Source organism: Nothoprocta perdicaria, unplaced genomic scaffold (genome assembly GCF_003342845.1).
Source record: "Nothoprocta perdicaria isolate Ctin4 unplaced genomic scaffold, notPer1 scaffold_7, whole genome shotgun sequence".
NCBI lineage: Eukaryota > Metazoa > Chordata > Aves > Tinamiformes > Tinamidae > Nothoprocta > Nothoprocta perdicaria.
The window spans coordinates 329,629-349,146 of record NW_020455976.1 but is presented as its reverse complement, the minus strand read 5'-3'; the positions used below and the strand labels follow the sequence as shown (position 1 = coordinate 349,146).

Here is a 19,518-nt window from a genome sequence, read left to right as displayed (position 1 = left end):
AGAAATGCATTTATGATCTAGGGGGAAAAAAGAGGAAAGAAAAGAAAAGAAACACTGCTCCTGCTTCTAGTGCTTTGGATTATTAAAAAATGACTAAAAGTTTTAAGTCAGACTTCCAGTTTGTTGGCCTAGTTTTCTGGTGGCAGATTGATAGATTTTTGATATTTACCTCTGTCTTCCTGAATGTTAAGTGCATCTTTGCTTTTCCTTTAGCACTGAGGCCAATCCTTTTTTTTTTTTTTTTTTTTTTTTTCCCCCCCCCCCCTTATGGAAAGGCCAGAGTAAGGGGAAGCATGATGGAGAGAGAAACTATCAAACTGCAATAACAGCATGCCTATGAAAAAAGCTTTTGGAGGAGGGAAGTGATTTTGAAAGGAAAGTGGATAGGTTCTTATTTTTTTTTCTCTGCTGAAAATCATTTTTATTGATATTGATGCTGGTAATTTATTTGTGCAGAAAGACTGCAGAAAACTGCCTCTGCTGATATCCAGGTTGTTGGTTAGGTTTGTGTGTTGTTTTTTCCTTCTCTCTTTTGCTTGTGTGCCTTGGTTCACAGCTCTAAGTTGCATGACATGCTAATATTTGATACGTTGACTTTGAGCATGGGTAACCTTTTACCCACCTAACAGTGGAGGGAAAATAGGTAAAAAACTGGAAGTGAGGCAAAAAAAACCCCACCTTTTTGAGCCCCAATTTTTGGACTAGGGTAAAAATATTATTTTGAGCTGGATTTCTTCCCTCTGCTCTAACCTAGAAAAGGTCTGTTCTGGACTGCCTTGTTCCTCTAATCTCTCTCCGCTGTGCTTGTATCTGGGTGATCTACTTGAGATGTATACTTTTTCTCTAAACATCTGCTATTTCGGGTGAGCTTTCTACAACACTGTAGCTTCCAATCTATCTCATCACAGAGAAGGCTGCTGATTTCCTGTATTAGTTGTTACTTCCCTCAGTACTGTTCTCCAGGTTTGTCACCCTGCTGCTAACCATTGCCTTAGCCTTCAGTTATGGGACTTACCTTCCAGGGACTTGCCTGCTGGAAAGTCATCTTCTTGGCCTTCGACAGGAAGGTCTTAGCCTCTGTGAGCCATTAGGGTGCCTAAAGTCTGCTAGATTATTCCTGAGAGAAGAGATTATTCGATAAGGAGCTGTAGTATACATAACCCTCCCCCATCAACAGGATCTGTACTTTTGCAGAGGGGCAAAATGCTTAAAATTCAGATAGCTTCTTCCCTTTATTGATCTGGGTGAATGGTTTGAAGATTTACAGACCTCGTAGATGAGATGCAGTCCAGTGTTAAGAGACAACTGCTTGATAAATGCACTCTCCCCCTAGCTGGACAAATAACCATTGCTGACTACAGGCCAGAGATTGAAGGGCTGCTTGCAGCCATCCTGGCTGGGTGACAATATGGAGCTTGCCCTGGTCAAGAGCTTCCCCAGTACATAGTTATAAGAGAACAACTATCTGTTTTGAGCTTGCAAGAGTTTACTTCGAGTAGTATTTCTTTTTTTCGAGCTGTGGTGTTTTGCAATAGAAATCACTTTGTAGAAAAACATATTCTCAGTGCTCAAAAGAATAATTGTTTGGGGTCTGGGGATGGGAGAGAATGTGAAACTTTAACAGGAAAATAAGTATGCTCTATTAGATATGCCAGTCTTTTCCCTTCTGCATATGCTGTAATCCAGAAGAAGATTCCTAGGAAATGAAGATTAAATTCAGTACTCACAAAAGCTAAGTCAGAAAGGTTGGGTTTAGAAAGGTTAGAAATATGCATATACGTTGGTCATTTCCAAGCTACACACTACTTTGAGAGGTGATATTCTAGAAGTAGGATATATCCTGTTGAAGTGACAGCTTAGCAGCAGGCAACATGAGGAACAAACCAGAACATCGTGTTTCCACCGTGTAAGTGCATGGTGCATCTGTATCTTGAATTCTGTGCACAGCTCTGGTGCTTCCATGTCAAAAAGGATATAGCAGGACAAGGAAAGGTACAGGGAAAGTCAATAAATGGGAGAGTTGTGGATTGTGTATGAGGAGTGATGAATAGCTGAGGGAGTTTGACCCTAAAAAAAGTCTGTCGTTTTATGGTGAAAATGAACGGGGAAGATTTTATCTTTTTGCCCTAGTAAAGGATTGAGGAGGCACCAAATGAATGTATTTGGGTTTCATAAGAAGTAAGCAGTAGTTCACACCACACAGGTAAACTGTGGAACTATTTGCCTTTTTTAATACTTTCTATTTATCTTCTCTTGGACTCTTATGAAAAGACAGGAGAATGATCTCTATGGACCTCTGGTATGATCCATTCTTTTGACTTGATGCCATTAATCATCCAGATGGAAAATATAAACGTTCTCAGAAGAAAGATTTGGGGGAAGGATTGCGGCCTCGGGCAGATCTCTGGAGCAGCCGGGATCATTTGGCAAGCTGCACTCGGCAGATCAGCGTTCATCTTAACATGGCCAAGAACAATGTCATATATCCAGAACAAAGAAAGGAGTTCACACTTGTATGTTCAAGAAAACTGCTCCAAATTTATGTCACTGAAAAGCAGTTAACTATAATGGTACGTAATCACTTAAACATCTGTTCTTGGTGTGATATTGTGCAAGAAGGACACTAAAAATATCTTCTTGGATGCAAAAGTAGGGAATAAAGAGCAGAATTAAGGAGTATTGCTTTTCTGTGCTGCTACTAAAATAAAAATTACTAGAAAAAGGTGTTTGAAATGCATTTCAAAATTTTAAACATAATCTAAGGAGTAGAAAATACATGGCCCAGAGGTCAACCATGTCAGTCACATCAGGAAATATAAGGAGGAAAAGGAAAAAAGTCAGATTAAAAAAAAAAATGGAAACTAAATAAGAAAATCTAGTCACTGGTGGCCCAAACCTAATGCATTCAGAATAAAAATACCTGTAGAAATCCAAAAGTAATTAGCCTTTGGAAGCCATAGCATCCCTAGCATGGATGAAGCTTCGTTCCTTTACATGGGTAAAGTTAAGATTAGATATTGTGAAAGTAAAAAAAGTCTATGGCTTGACATGTTTTTTATAGGGAGAGGTTGAGCTGGGCTGTGCCATGTGATCACACTCGTCTCCTTTGGGAGTTAAACTGAAAAGCTATGTCTAGCACATCATGTAAATGATATCCAAAAAAAAAAAAGGTGATTTAACTGTTTAGTAAAGGCATATACATATTAATGAAACTTGAACAAAATTCCTGGCTTCCAATCTAGTATTATACTTGTGAAAATGCCACTTTTTTTAAATACAGAAGTAAAAATGGAACAGTATCAAAACAACTGATGGGCTGTGCATCAGTACAGAGTGTATTTGGAAATTTTCAGCTGGAAAGTTTCCAGGTGTCTTTAGGCTAGCCAGTGGCAAATGTGTTCACCAGGTGTGCTTCATCTCTGGGTGGTTCTTCTTGAGTCTTCTGCCAAAAACTTTAACTCTTCAAAGCTATCAAATCCAGTGTTTTTAATAGTGTTTATCTGATTTCGCCCAACTCGGTCACCTTCTCTTTCATATTTAATCTTCACTTGTGAAACACAACAAAAGGTCAATAAATGTACTCATATAAGAAGCAAGCTATGGTTTAAAAATAATCAGATTGTCTGCTTGCTTTTTTAATGAACTATTTCTGCTTTCTGTGTCTGTTCCTAGCAGAGGGATTTTATTGGGTGGTGGGTGTTGGTAAAAGAGATGCTCCTAAAAACCAGTTTAGCTCTAAGTTAGTGCATAGCAGCTTTATTGCGGAGATGAAAGTCGTGAAGAGTTTTGTGTTTTGAATGTTGCCATCCTTTGATCCTTAAGTTACTCATTAAGTTTAATGCCTCAGTAGCTACTGTTTTTCAAGTCCTCCCCTATCTCCTGTGTTTTAAATGATTAAAAAGTAGTAGTGATTTCTGTGATTTGGCCCTGTTTATTTCCTGTACTAGGAAGTGTGACCTTTTAGCCATATCAAAAAGATTCCTCTTGGTCTCTGTGAATATTTTTTTTAGAATTTATATAACAAAGAAAGTAGAATGATATAATTTATAAAGATAGGCTAAGCAAATTACAAGTCAATCTGCTCTTTTTGCACCACTTCCAATCAGTGAAGCTTACAGCTAATTGAAATTCAACTATGACTTCATTAACTTCATATGAAGTTAATATATTTTAATTATAGACTGAAGTGATAACTACTGCAGGGCCATATTAATAACTCTGAAAAGTAGATGGTAAATTCTTATGTAGTCTGTGATTACTTTTCTGTTATATGTTAATAATCTCTTGTGTAATAGGTGTTAGTATGTACATTGTATTACACAAACTAAGCCTAAAGGTGTAATCCTAAGTATCAGAGGAAGAGAAAACCTTAATGCTGACAATGAGTTAATCATAAATGTTTTCTTGACTGTTAAGTTGCTGCTTTTTCAGTTTGTAAACTAAATATATTGAAGGGGGAACTCTTAAACTTTCTCCTATATAATACATTTTGGATAATCCTTTGGAATTAAATTATAATATGATGCATAACTTCTTTTGCTGAGGAGAGAGGGAGGATGGGGAGTCAAAGGGGGAGGCGGGTGCTAGGGTGAGGGATGGGGTGCCTGAACTTTTGTGCTTTTAAAAAACTAGTACTTAAAATCAGCATTTTTTTTCCTTGTGTAATTTAAAACTGCATGACTGACTCTTCTTAGACAATGTGCAAGCTATTATAAAAGTATTCAAGAGCAACCTCCTTTGCCAGGATTCAGTAGCAGGATCTTGAAATGTTTTTATGGCATCCGTGCTGCAGGCATTAAGGGAAGCTGCTGTTCTCTGTTCAGCTCTCCTCACTTAACTGTGTCTGTTGTATCAGGATAGGATTTTGTTTTGGTGAAAATGATGTTTATTTCAATCTGCAAAGGGGGATCTTTAGCTTTCTAGAAGAGTTTAAGTTGTATTTCTAAGTTGCATTAACTTATTTTTTAGTGTCACTGTCAGTAAAGCCTAAGTGATGAGTTTCGTGATTGATCATGTATGCTGTACCATCAAACTAAGATGATTATGATTACAGCATACATCATCAAAGATATTTTGATGGTGTAGATATCCAAATATCATTGTCAATACATCTTAACAACACTGAAACCAAGAAAGTACAAACTGACAATAGCTGCTGGCAAAGCAGTGGCAGAATTTGTGTTATTGGCATTTCTAATAATATGAAAATATATTGAATCACTTAAGGTTTTTTTTTCTGAACTTTTTCCAGGGCACATCAATTACGCAATATGCTATTAAAGTGTTTAAATTATGGGCGTGATGACTGTGATAACTGATGGACTGTGATAGCTGATGGGGACTGACGTTTCAGGAAGATAGGACAGTGCTTTCTTCCTCGGCCCCTTCTATTCCCTTCTGCTGGAATGGTTTCTAATGAAACTCATCCAAGGCACATCCAGTAGCCTTTGAGGTGTAGCTGGCTGCAGCCAGTATATGTGTCCAGCCTAGTAACTACCAGGAAGGAAGACTGTAATAAAACTGCTGGCAACAGGAAATTTAAATACCTGCACATTAGACCATGTTATCACTGCTGATTTCCATATAAACTAGGGCTTTGCAAATATATTGCACACCATGCATGAAGAGTGATTGTTAAGGTCTCATAAAAGATGTGTGGGATTTCATAAATAATCTGAGCAGTAGAAAGCAAAGCAATTTTGCCAAAGTTAATGAGGATTTATTAAGTGCTGATTCAATTCAGTTCTGGTTGAACAAAATCACAGCTTCTCTCAGGTGGGTTGATATGTAGGAGCTGCTGTACTGTTTTTGGGCACAACATGGTTTTGAAGTTGCTTCAGTAATTTTAGCACGAGTCAGTTACCTGGTGTGAGGTGTTCAGTAGACTTTGAAGATAATGCAGGAATATCAAGTTCTCAAATGCCTTAATTGTGGTTATGATGCTTCAAAAATCTACAGCCCAGAAAAGAAAGGTGTACTCCATAGGGAGGCCAGCAATTTCAATCTATTCACCTTTAGAGGTTAATTTTGAATATAAGACTTTAAAACTCATAGATGCAGATTGGAAAAAAAAATACTGATGTATAGTAAAACAACAGAATTATCTTGGATTTTATTTCAAAACAGCCTTAATGACATGGAAATTAGCTAAATTAGAAAGGAAGAGAATGAAATTAAGGGCATATTTTAAATTATTTTGACATAGTAATTTCTTACTGCACATTGTCCATATATTCCGTATGTCCATATGTTATTTTTGATAGGTTTATTAGATGCTTTTGTGTTGAATCTGGAAAAAGTGCTCAGACAAAAAGAAGTGCTTCTGATGAATATTTATAATTAGTCTGTGTAAAGTTTACTAATAGCCATCCTTCTTTTTGACATAGATGAAATTGGAAAAATTCAATACTCTAAACTTTAGAGAATGGTGAGAAACAATCTTCAGTAAGCAGAGTGTGTATGGGGGAGGAAAGTTGCACCAGCATAAAAAGCAGAGAAGTAAGTGGAGAGGATATAATGCAGGCTAGCATTAAGAGGGAGGTTTTATTCAGGTTGAAGAGGTGAGTAAAATTTTTAAGTATGGCTCAAATACTTAAAATAACAAATGGTTATTTTAGAAGAACTACCACTGTAATCTGGGGAGAGAGAGCAGAAAGCTTGTAAGTTTGAGACCGGAAAATCTTTAGGATGGAAACAGAAATTCCTTAATGAAGTGGTGAAATTAATTCAAAGGATATTTGGAATTGATTAATACCCTACTAATACGTATATAAAATATATCTAAATGCAAGGACAGAAACTATCAAAGTAGGTAATAGGCTTAAAACCAAATTTGGAACAGAAATGCATTCAGTGAGAAAATCTGTTTACAGTGGCATAGATTAAAAAGCTTACGCTAACTGATATTATGGAGCAATGAGCTTATTGAGGATAGACTTTAAATAATAGGGATTTTTTTGGTTATTCCTCTGAAGTGTGCAGTACCTCCCATGTTTAGATTCAGGGTTGTGGATGCCAAGTAAAGTACAAGTTTATTAATTCTTATTTGTGTTGTCTATGCCCAAAAGTAGTAAGAAATATATTTTAACTACTAGTAAAAGACAAGAAAACCTTCATGAATACTATCATATAAAAGTAGTTAGTTTATGCTGCTGCTTTTTGTTTTGATAATTTGCTGTGTTGACATATTAAACAAAGCTCATACTCTTTTCACTTATTGGCTCATATCAATTGCTGTTTTAATATAACCTTTGCTCAGGACGTTATATGCAGGGTGATATTTATTTTTATTTTTTGGCGAGTTGAGGTCGGCTGCACATTTTGTTATTTTACTTTTTCCTTCCACTCACTTCCCTTAAGTCAGGAACCATAGCTTCCTGTAATGTGGTTTTCGGATATTCTCTAAGGAAATTGAATTTCTAGATTCAAAAGCTGCCCATTTCAAGTTCAAGAGCTCTTCTTACTCCATGAAAACATATTTATGAAACCATATAGCTTAGGGAAATTTTAATCAGTCTTATAAAAGTTCTTTCTGTTTAAACATAGTAAGAAAGCTGGAGGAATTTGAAGATAAGGGCACATTGTTAAAGTTTAGAAAGCTGTCTCAAATGTTCATAATAACACCATAGGATTTAGGAGTTTAAATTCCTTTTATTATGGAAGCAAAAACACCCCTAAGCATATAAAATACTTTGCCTAGTTTACAGACTTAACATTCCCAAGCAGCATGGCCCAGAGCTCCACTCTTATTTTGAGCTTATGTGGAACTATTAGGAGCGCTTGATACCCTTCCCTGGGGAATGGAGTGAATATTGTAAAGTACTAAGTCCAGTAGGAAATCAAACTTAGTGTATTATTTTTTAAGTTGTGCTCTGTGTTAGAAAGTAGATTTAGGAATTTTCACTTGTTTAGGTGATAAATCATTTGGGAATGAATGAGAGTAGTAGTGGTTTGTAGTTGATTTTTTGCTACTTGCTCTTTCTAAACCTATGTGGCTACAAAATCACGCAGTATAAACTTTGCAACTGGTAATTGTGCTCATTTCTTGAATGTTATATGCCTCAGGCTAATACAGCTAATAAAATCTTGCTGAAGGCTTAAGGAAATAAAACAGAAACAGCAGCACATGTACTGTGCAAGCTTGTTGATACAGACCTGATATAATTTAAACTTGCATTCAAGCTAAAGAAGAAAGCTGTTAATCTCTTTCTCTCAAAGACCACAATAATTCTGTGTGTATATATATATATATTTTTAAATGTAATAAATAGCTACCTAAAATGTGTAACTGCTGACTAGCCAGTGGTTAGTTGATGATTTACAGATGGGAGTGAGATGATCCAGATTGTAGTCCAAGGAGCTTTTTATAGTCCCAGTATGTCATTTATATAATGTTACAACTCCAGATACTTTGAAGATGGATGATCAAATAGTTAAGGACAGATTCTTCTTGTTAGATATGTTCCTTATTTGAATATGGTGAATACTATATATGGCACAGTAGGAATTCATTGAAATTATGCAAGTGAATTCACTTTTTATTATTTTTCTTGCATATTTAGTATTCTTTTCTGAAATGCCTAAGAGATGACTCAATCTGATGCAGTTAAATACTTGTTTTACTAGCCTATATATTGCATTAGGATGTTGTACCCTGGCTCTGAGGTGTGTCTCTTGCTTTCATCTGGAGACCAGCAGCTCTCTCCTATTCTGTGCTTGAGATGACAGGAAGCTTCCTCTGTTGCTGAGATGAGGAAGGAAGAACTTTTTCTAATGGTGTTTTTTGAAGTATATGTCTTGGTGCTCTTTAAACTGACCTTCCAAATTTTCAGCAAGTCTTGCATAGCTAGCTGCTGTTATTCAAAATGTGGTGGGCTAGAGTACTAAATCGGTGTAATTCAGCATGAATGAAAACAGCAGGTTCAGGTATGAAGTCATTTTTGTAGTTGCTTTCAAACCTCTTAAGATGATTGTGATAAGTATTTAAAGGTGGAAAAGTAGTAAATAATAACTGAGAAAAAGGGATGCTCTAAATAGAATGAGAAATAGAAAAGTACAATACACAAAGTACAATATCTCTATCATTTTTCTTCTGTATTCAGAGGAATGGGTATATCACAAATTATATTCCTATTTATTAATATCAGTGTCCTTAAGAAATATGTGCTATTAGAGAATGTAATGGAAAAAAAAGCTTTGAATGTGGCATTTTGAAAGCAGTGCTCTGCCGTAGACTGAATTGGTGTCTGCAATGAAATCTCTGAAATGTCAAAAGTGCCTGGTGTTGCTTGGTCGGGTAGTGCAGCTGTTTAGAGGAGCTGTTCAGGTTGTTTGTGTGTGTGGGTGCGGATGTTACTGGGGATATCTGCTCAGCCTTACTGCTGGTTGGGCCTAGGAACCCAGGAATGGTGCCCCAGCAGCTTTTGCCTGTGGGGCAGCTGTGTTGACCTGCTTGCAAACATGCTGTGCATCAGCTCTGTTCTCACTTGTTTCACCATGTTTTGGTTGGTGAAGCAGAACGGGTTTTGAAAGCATCTGATTGCAGGCTCCACTCTCAGCAGCTGATACTTAAAGTTCTTAAAATCATCTTTAAAAATGGTCTTTAAAAGGTTGCAAGAGTAACGATCTTATTTGAGGGTACAAGCCCTAGCTACAAATGCAGTGCCAACTTGATTTAAGATAAATTTGCAGTTGCACAAACCACAGTAATTTATCACAGCCATGAAGGGTTGGTGCAAGCTCAGAACCTCATCCAGTGCTGAATGTTTCCATGAGACTTATTGCCATGGTAGGTATAGAGGTGTGTGAGGAGGATATGTTTTAGATATCACAGAGGATTTAGTTGATCACAATGAGAGCATGGTGGTTCTTTATAATTGACAGGTTGAGTAACAGTCCCTGTTTCAGACGGTATTAGATGTGTCAAGAAGGTCAACGATACCATTACTACTTTGTTGCTTTTAGTGGCCAGTCCTCTGTCAATGTTAGAACTTGACCATAACAGTGAGAAATGATTTAACCCTTCCCGGACAGAAGTCAACTCCAAGTGAAGTTACTGTAACAAACTGACAGGCGTTAAGTAAAAATACTCATTGCTAACTGGGTCCAGTTGTCATCTTAATCTTTAGAAACATCAAATTAAATTTTCTAGCCTTGTGCCCTTCAAATATGTGTGAAGATTATCAGTAAAGAAATTCTGACAATCAGAAATCTTTCTTTCAAATCTAAGTAATTCAAAAGCTCTATAGAGATTCCATCAAGTCCAGCTTTTTTCTTTCTTTCTGTTTTTTTTTCCTTTGATCTTTTATGATTTATCTCCTACTTGGAGAGTTCCCATTTGGTAGAGTTCCTTAGAGTCCCTTTCAGGCAGCATTTGTTGCCTGATGTCCTCAAGCTCATGAGGAACTGTGTGCACACACCAGTCAGATTTTCTTGTACTGATTCTTAGGTCTGTTGGTACCCAGCATCTGTTAAGTGGGAAAGATTTCAGGTTTCACAACTTGACTTGTGAAGTCAGTGCTCCATGTGGTATGTTCCCAGCCTTTTCATCTTGTTTACTGAAATTATGTGGAGTTACATCTGACTTGAAATGAAATCATAACAGTTGTGATTACTGAATATCCTTTTAAAGCTGAATGCAAAACTCCTTAGGGTTTGACATCACAGAGCAGATGCTGGTTTTCCATAAAGGGCCACAGAAACATTTTTTTTTCTGGATTTAACAGAGATGGGATCTGGCATGATGTCTGCTGTGCTCTTTTCATACCTGCAATTAGTATAAGAGTTTTTGAAGTTATTGATGTGGCTTGCAGGTATTTCAATGCTGACAAAACTGGAAATTACCATTACCCTTTCTAGGGCTGCAGATGCTGAAATCATGTTAATGAGCTTTTCTCATAGCATATATTTCTCTCAGGTGTGTTACTTGAGCAAATTCCCTGGGTTTCTTTGGGAAACAGTTATTTGACGTGTTGCGTGATGATATAGGGACACAATATAATCAATTTTTGCTCTATGGTTTTCCGTATCCTGAAAATGATGTTCACGTAGTCCTTTCCATTTTGGTGTTGGGTAGATAGGTGTCCCTGAGAAGAGTCACTGCTGTCACTGCCTTTCTGACCAAGTGGCTGTTCAAGGAGACTTTATAGCTGAGCTTCATGGTTTAATTGCCTTTTACTTAACAAAAAAGGCATTGGAAAAGCTTTCCCAGAGAGATCAGCTGTTGTATTACTGGAACATAATAGTTTTAATGTGAGATATTAAATTAATATCTGTATTTTATATTAATAAATAGTGATTTGATAGGAATCTCAGTGTTAATGAGTGAAATTAGCTTTGTCTAAATGAATTCGGGTATAACTGTCTTAAGCTGTCCTAAGATAGTTCATGATTCTTGCTCGTAATTGTTGCTCTTGTAATTCTTAATGAATTCCTTCACAAGTTGAAATCAGTGGGAAGGACAGTCATTTGCTTGGTGTTATAGTCTGAAATGCGGAAGATCTGATTTCCCCCCGCCCCCCCCTCCCTTCCCAATTCAACTGTGAGTCCAAAGCTGCAAAATTAATTCTCTTTCTGGTACTTTGATTCACTGTCTGTGAAATAATGCCCACTTACATAAGGGATATAATTTTAAGTATAACACATAATGAGAGGTACTTTTTGGTGGGAAGGAAGGGGGAAAGGAAGCAGTAGTAGAGCTTACAGTTGCAGGCTCCTACCAAAGATCACGTAATTTTCTGCATCATTCTGGTTTTGGTTTTGATCATAAAACAAATGCAAAAATTTTTTTCCTTATTTCTTTTTAATTTGTGATTAAAATCTGCTAGTTTTACTATACTATTTTGTGCTAAGGGTAGAAAAGAGACAGCTTGAAATCCTTGTTTATCCTTATTCGTTTTCTGTGCATTATTGCAAAAGAGTGATAGTTCCACTCTATTAAAACTGGTAAAAGGCTGCTTTGCAAAGAAAAACATCCTTTGAAATGTCAGTATCATTCAGAAGACAGTTCACCGTTTTAAATATCCTGAAATCTCTTTTGTGAAAAAGGATAGAAGATTCCATCAGCCAAGTAAAATTCCTTCCAGAATAAGGAAAGATATGTTTATATATTGTCTAGTATGCATACTGGGATCAAAAAAGATGACAATAGCAGAAACCGCCTTCTGTTTTTTCTAGAAATCCTGTTTGATGCTGATTTTACTAGGTCAGATTAGTACTCAAAAAAAAAAAAAAAATACAACTACGCATAGCATGTTAATGGTCTTCAGATGCACATGTATCACAACAGACCACTGTTATTGTTGATGTAAGAAACATCAAAAGCATCTTAAATATCCAGCAACCTTGGCTCTGAATCCCAGAGTAATGCCTGAACTTCTGTGCAGCTGTGCCCTAGAGGGAAAGCATCTCCTCTTGGAGTGATTGGTCTGGCAAAGGAACCTCTCCATGGGCTGCGCATCTCCAGCACCAATCATTCTGCAAAGCAAATTTATGAATTCAGACTTTCTGAATAGACATTTCATCCATAAAAAGCAGCACCTAGGAAATACCTTGTTCATGATTCACTATGAGAATTCAAAATTGTGGTTGTGTCGCGTGGTTGTGTCACGCCAAGTCTGTCCATTTTTGGTGAGCTCCCAAGGAAACAATGGGACATGCTGTGGAGGTAGTGCCTGCTTCCTCATGCAGCAGAGAAATTTGTGGGGTTCCTGTTAGTTCATACAAGCTGCTATGATATTTCAGGGTCCCCAGATCTGTGTCAGTATGCACTTGCACTTCAGTATGCACTTTGAAGGGAGGAAAAAAGATTTAGTTAGGTTAATGTGCTTAGAAGTCATATATCAGAAAAAAGACTTTTTTCTAATGTTTTTTCTACTTGTCATTTTTGAACCTACATAATGCACTTGGGTCAACTTTTTAAGCTTTTTATGCAACCATGATTGGCCTGCCCACATAATAAATGTCTCATCTATTTATTTTAGGAGTTATTGAATAATCTGCTCCATTTCTGTCATTTTGTTTAACTTCAAACAGGTCACTCTACTTTTCTAAATGACAAAAAATATCGTTTGCTTTAGGAGCAGCTTAATGTGGGCCAGACCACACAACTTTACCTTGGTTTCCTTTAGCTGTTTGTTCATTGTTAGTGCTAGTAGCTACATTTTAACTATTCCCCTAGGTGTTTTTCCTTTTCTCTTCTTCTTTTCTTGCTGTGGACATTTGTGTTTTTACAAAAATAAAGAAGTGCAACTATTTCCACTTAAATGACACCAAGAGAGCTTCTTTTCAGGCATCCTTGAAAGGTGCTATCACTCTCATTATTTATTCAAGGTTCTGAAGACACTTACGAAAAATGAATAAATTATTGTCATTATTTTAGGAAAACTTTAAAAACCACTAAAAGAAATGATTTGGAAAGCCATTAGGAATAACTGAGCTTCATTTAACATAGTTGTGATAGCTTTGGGACATGATTCCTTACAAAGACTTTGGAATTCCTTGTGGGTATTACTGCCAGAGTTTATTATTGTAAAAGCAATTCAGTCAGCTACATTTACAGTATATTTAAATGTTTTAGGGGCCATTTGACAGAAACCCACACTGCAAAGTAATGCTGAATATTTGCAATCAAGTATCAAATGAGGGGGCTGAGTGGGTTGCACAGTGATTAATGTGAAAGAAACAAAGATAGAGCAAGGTAGGAAGTAGTTACTTGCATGATAGAGCTTGGATCAAATGTTGGGTTTCTTGCTTGTATTATTTATATTGCTGTTTTGAATGGTTGTGTTGAAAGCTTTATTTCAGACATAGCAAGTATAGCTAAAATGGAAAGAACATCAAATATTGAACAACAGAGCCTTGAGAGGATAATTCAAGCACCTGGATTGATAGATGGCTTTTGAGGCTCCTGAGCGAAGTTCATTACACTGAAGGAGAACTGCCTTCCCAAAGTGCTTATGGGAATCTTATATTTTAGCTCATTTTCTTGAGGAAGCCATGTTTTCCTTGAACAGTGAAAAATCAGGTTCTGGAGGTGAGAAACAACAGGCAGAATGAACATTGTTTTCACACCCAAAATAGTACTCTTAGAAGACTCAGTTTGCTTGGTTATCTGCAGTAATTTATTATTAATTCTGTGTACATATTTAGTGCACCTTAATATAGTTCGTTTGGAAATAATTAAATGAAAGCTTTGTTTCTACATGAAGACATGATGTGTTTGTTTCTTTCCAAATATATATTTGGTAATATATACATATTAAAGGAGTGTATTTTTTAAAAAATGCAATCTAATAGAATTACTTAGTGGATGAAACAGCCAGATTCTTATATAGTTTATATTCCATATTGTTAGACTCTGATAATTTTTCATTATGATTTGGGTACATGGGATCTGATCTGATAGAGCTTGCTGTCATTGTCTCATTTATGTCTTACGGATCCTGAAAGTAAGAGATAAAAGGAAAGAATTGATACAGAAATGAAATAATGCAGGGCAATTTCTGTTAATTTTATATTTCCTAGCATAATTGACAGGCTATAGTTTATCTGCAGATATATATTACCATAGAACACCTACTATAAATACTCGTAGTTTAAAAAAAGCTTTTGCTTGAATTGGGATAAACCAGGAGACTGAAAGGATGCTCAAGGTCCACATCCTCATGTAGGGCTGAGGGTTCCTCAGCTTGAGCTTTACTTTTGCAGTCTCAGTTTTTATAGCCACTAGCTTCTGTAGTAAGTTTAGGGTGAAAGAACAGGTGAATTCAGACCTTCTGGCCTCCTAAATCCCATTTTTGCAGGGATTATTTTGGCTTAAACTTGTGTGCTCCAAAGAGAAAACTAAGGGCAGACTTTATTTTTGTCTATGGCTTCATAATGGGGGGTGTGGAGAAGATGAAGTTGAAATGAGAGGCAAAGGGAACAATGTGGAATACGGGAAATTCCAAGTCATTGTAAGAAGAAAAAAAAAATGCCATGAGAATTGCTAAATACTCCTGAGAGAGACTGTGGAGTCTCGGTTCTTAGAGATTGTCGGCACATGACTGGACATAGCTCTGAGCAACTTGAAATATTTGGACCTGCTTTTGCAAGAGTTGGAGTGGATAACCTCTGGAGGTCCATTCCACCCTTGGAGTTTCTCTGATATAAATTAATCATAAGTGCATGTGTCCTACATTGCATATTTGAACTGCATGCTATCCTATATCTAACCTTTTTAGAAATCCCTTTCAAGCCTCATCATACCACCAAAAGAAACATGAACTTATGACATCTAGCGTTATGGCAGGGGCTGCTGGATCTCTTGAGTTGAGTATGAATAATCACCAACTGTTTCAAATGTAGGGATCTTATTCTGCTATAGCAGCAGACATTTGCACTACTTCCGGAAAAACTTCTGTCACACGAACATGTAGATCTCCATTCCTCTCAGTCATCTTCAAAATCAAATGAAGTACTAAGAAAAACTTCCTGTCATGGAGCCCTTCTGTTGGAGGCAAAATAGAACTAGCAATTTAGGTTTAATGGTCTGTGTCTTTAAAATGTCTTCTTAGGAGAAACTCTTTTCTCCTAAAATTCATGTAGGGGTTATTTTGTGTTGTCTGGAAGAAGTTTTTCAGCTTTCAGTTTTTAAACTTATTGGATATAATACCCAAAGGATCCAGAATGAGTTTCCTATCCTATTGAATTATCAGCTGATATGTATCATCATTTAGAAAGTACCACCACAGATCTCTTCAGCAAAATACAACTACTATCCCAGCGGAACCTATGAGTTAAGATATAACCATTATAAAAACAAACCAATTTGGAAGGAAATCAAATTACTACACTGAAGAATTTTCGTTCTTTTTCTAGATTTATATTCAGCATTTTTTCTGCTGCTTTCTTGCAGTAATTTAGGGACACGAGTATTTGCAAGGCAATTCTCTGTGTTTTTCATAACTAATACAGAAGCTATTTGGAACGCTGCATTAGAAATCTTAAAATCAGCAAAACTGTGAAAACAAAAGATGCTTTAGGCTTTGAAAGAAGAGTAGTGAGCTGAATAAGAGTAATGATGTGGAAAGAGGTTGAAAAGATCTTATAATGGAAATAAAAATGTAATTTGAAACTTATAGTAAGGAACGTTCTTTCAAGAATTGTGATCCTTTTTTTCAAAGCAACATAGAAGAAAGTGTAGTAAATTCTAAACTGGAAAAAGTGAATGATTTCTCACAACATTTAAATTACAGAAATTATTGAAAGTTGATAGATCTGGTTAAAAATCTTGAGTTTAAGGAGGGGATCAGAAATTATTTGGAGAATAAGGCTATCTGAATCATAAATATCTAAACATCATAAATATCACAAATAATCTAAACAATGGTTTTAGCTCATACAAGCTGCCAGTCATCCTGGGAGGCTGCTAATTATCTGAACAGAAGAAAGAAGGGACGTGCTACTACCTTGACCTTGCCTTGATTCATGCTGGTGGATTACTCAGTAATCCTCCCATTAATTGGAAATGGGGAACCTGAATGAGCTTTGTGGGCCAGCAGAAGTTAATGTAGAACCTCCAGTCCTGTGAGCTGGAGATGTGTTTCTCAGGCCTGTCTAGCTGGTGTTGAGTGCACTGAAATGCCTCAATCCTCATATTGTTCCCATGTGAGAGTAGCCCAGCTGTTCTGTTCCTCCCGTCCTTGTTTGCACCACAGGCAATCAGTGAATTGTGTAAGAGTTTGAATTGACAGCTCTAAGAATATTGTTTCACCATAATGTCAGGTGTGTTGAATGACAAATAAATGAAAAGCTGATTTGCTTATAAGAAATGACTGTATTAAGTTCCTTTGCATATTATGTCAAGTTGCTTAATGAGGAAGAAGTAATTTTTAGTCTGCATCAATCTTTTTCCATCCCTAAAACATATATAATCATTTGAAAATGCTCATGTATACTCATGTAGAACATGGTTACTCATTTGTGCTATATATGTATAGATTTATATGCATCTCTGAAAAGCTTTTAGGGCACTTTTCAAGCATTTAAGAATTAGGTGTTGCATTATCTGTTTATAAATCCTGTAACCCAAAGAATAAATAGATTGAATGATTTAATGAAGGCTGTTCTGGGAGTCAAAGGCAGAGCTAGGAACAACAAGGCGTGCAGACCCATGCTGTCACCAATTGCTTGCATACGCTCCTCAGAAATGGTGTGTTATTGAAAGTGCAGACATAAGGATTTCCTTCTCATAGTAGAGATAGCTTTGAACAATGCGTCCCTTTATCCAAAGAAAATGTTGACAATAGAACCTTTGATCTTCAAAAACTAATGCACATGATAAACTTCACTCCTGAGTAATTTTGCTGGACTCAGTAGGACTTGCTGTGGAAAGTTAAACATGCCTAAGTATCTTTAAAGACTATGCACAGAAAAAGACTTGGTATGTATAGTGGCATAATCCACAAGTTCTTTTATATCATTAAGAAATTATATTTCTCAAAAGATTTAATGAAGCCTTCTCAAAAAGTCATACATCAAATTTTAAGATCATATTTGAAAAAGGTATCTGCACTTAAGCTCAAGACTCCTTAAAGAAAAATTTATCTAGATGGCTTCATGATGGTGTAAAGGTTGTAGTGATGATGGGTTTGTAAAGGTGGGGATATTTTTATATCCTCAGCAGTACAGCTCTGACTTCAGATAATCAGGACTTCAGAATCTTTTTTTTCTCTTTTTTCTTTTTTTTTTTTTTTTTTTACCATTTATATTGTCAAACCTGTTTCTGTAGTCATCCACTAATGAAATAGGTTTTCTAGGTGTTGAGTTTCTTGAGCACAGTTGATTAAACATTCAACATAGAATTACTCTATGGTACCCTGGTTCTTGACTGGAGTACACATTTATAGCCTGTAAATTTCTTTTCTGGAGTACTTTCAGTTCTAACAGCATCAGGAATCAAAGCAGTGCTTCTCATCTCGTTCAACTAATTGGGAGGAAGCTGTTTCTAATATCAATTTCACCTTGTACTTTGAGTTAATGAAAGAATACCAAACAATGATTTTTCATGAAAGCAGTACTGTATTTCTGTAGTATGAATGGTCAACTACAGTTTCTCCTCTGTTCATCATATGTATGAGACTATTACCATTTCTATGCTGTTTCGGAGGACCTTTTTTAAAAAGAAATAAAAATAAAAAGAGAGAATTTTTCTGCCTTTATAGCTCTTTTTATTTGAAATATCTGTTCAAGTGATACTCTTTTTATTAGAAGAGCAAGTAATACATTTTTATTACATCTTCAGATAGAATTCTTTTATCACGTATAACACAGTGTTTATTTACAATTGAATATCCTATTGAGTAATTTTTCTGTTTTACCTAATGTTTGGGATTGATCATGCTACAGGTGAATGGGTTTAGCAAAAGCTAGTAATTTGTCATCCGGAAGAATACTGAAGGTAATGGTAAAACTATTCAGGAGGTTGCAAAGCAACTAGGGTTTATTACATGCTACAGGATTTTTGTAGGATTCAACATAGTGTTTACTCAGTTTGAAAAACAATACGATAGATCACAGCCTTCTCAGGGAAGAGATCTATCACTTGAGATCAATATAGTTGGTGTACACTGCTGCTGTTTTATGACAGCTTACATGTATATCTACATATGTGGCATAAAAAGAGCATTTCTTTCTATTCTGCCTTTTTTTGTGGTACAAATCCTTTCTAATCTTTTTGTAGTACAAGTGTCAATAAATTATGCATGTTGTGGGAATAGACAGTATTTCTGTTTGCTTGGTAGAAGAATTTTTAAACCTTAAAGATTTTCACTTGATATTGTATTATTTCAATATAAATGTTTCCTGCCTTGTCTTATTCTCATATTACTGTATATTGAACTACTGCATTATTTTGTCATATTTTTTCAAACAATTGTGTGCAATTATTTCATAAGATGTCTGTGCATACTCCTTTTCTAAGCACATTGTCTAAAGAGAAGTAGCTTAACAGTTGGCATGTCACGGTCTAAGCTATCAGTGTACGTGTAAAACGAGTCACTATTATTAGTGCTTAAATTTTGTTTAAATAAAAGGAATTACCTTCTATCTTAAACTTGCTATATATAAGTTGCTATAAAAGAAACTGCAAAGCTTTGAAATGCAGAGACCCCAGCATAAGGTTTCAGAAGTGGGCTGAGTTAACTAAGTGGGCTAAGTTTATTGTTGTCAAAGACATCTTGGATATTCCTCCCTCCCTCCCTCCCTCTCTCTCTCTCCCTCTCTCTCTTTTCCTTGTTTTTTCCGTCTTTTAAATCAAAAAATGTGGTGAACAGCATGGATTAAGAGGAAATGTACAGGAGTGGCAAGTGTATTTGATTTCTGCAGTGGTACATTAGGCTACCTTCAGATTGGTCTGAAATGACAAGGCCTTAAAGAGTTCTGCAGGGTTCATTTTCAAGACACAGGTGTTCGGATTGCATAAACTAGACAGATCTAGACCAATTTCGGTAATGTATTTCATGGGACAGGACAGGCTTC

The 19,518-nt window shown here is 36.2% G+C and overlaps 1 protein-coding gene across 1 annotated transcript in view; it reads left to right on the top strand.

Annotated features, from left to right (window-relative positions):
• Positions 1-19,518, top strand: part of LOC112957041 (adhesion G protein-coupled receptor A3-like) — a 237,258-nt gene that overhangs the window by 10,912 nt on the left and 206,828 nt on the right. The gene's annotated exons all lie outside the window — the stretch shown is intronic.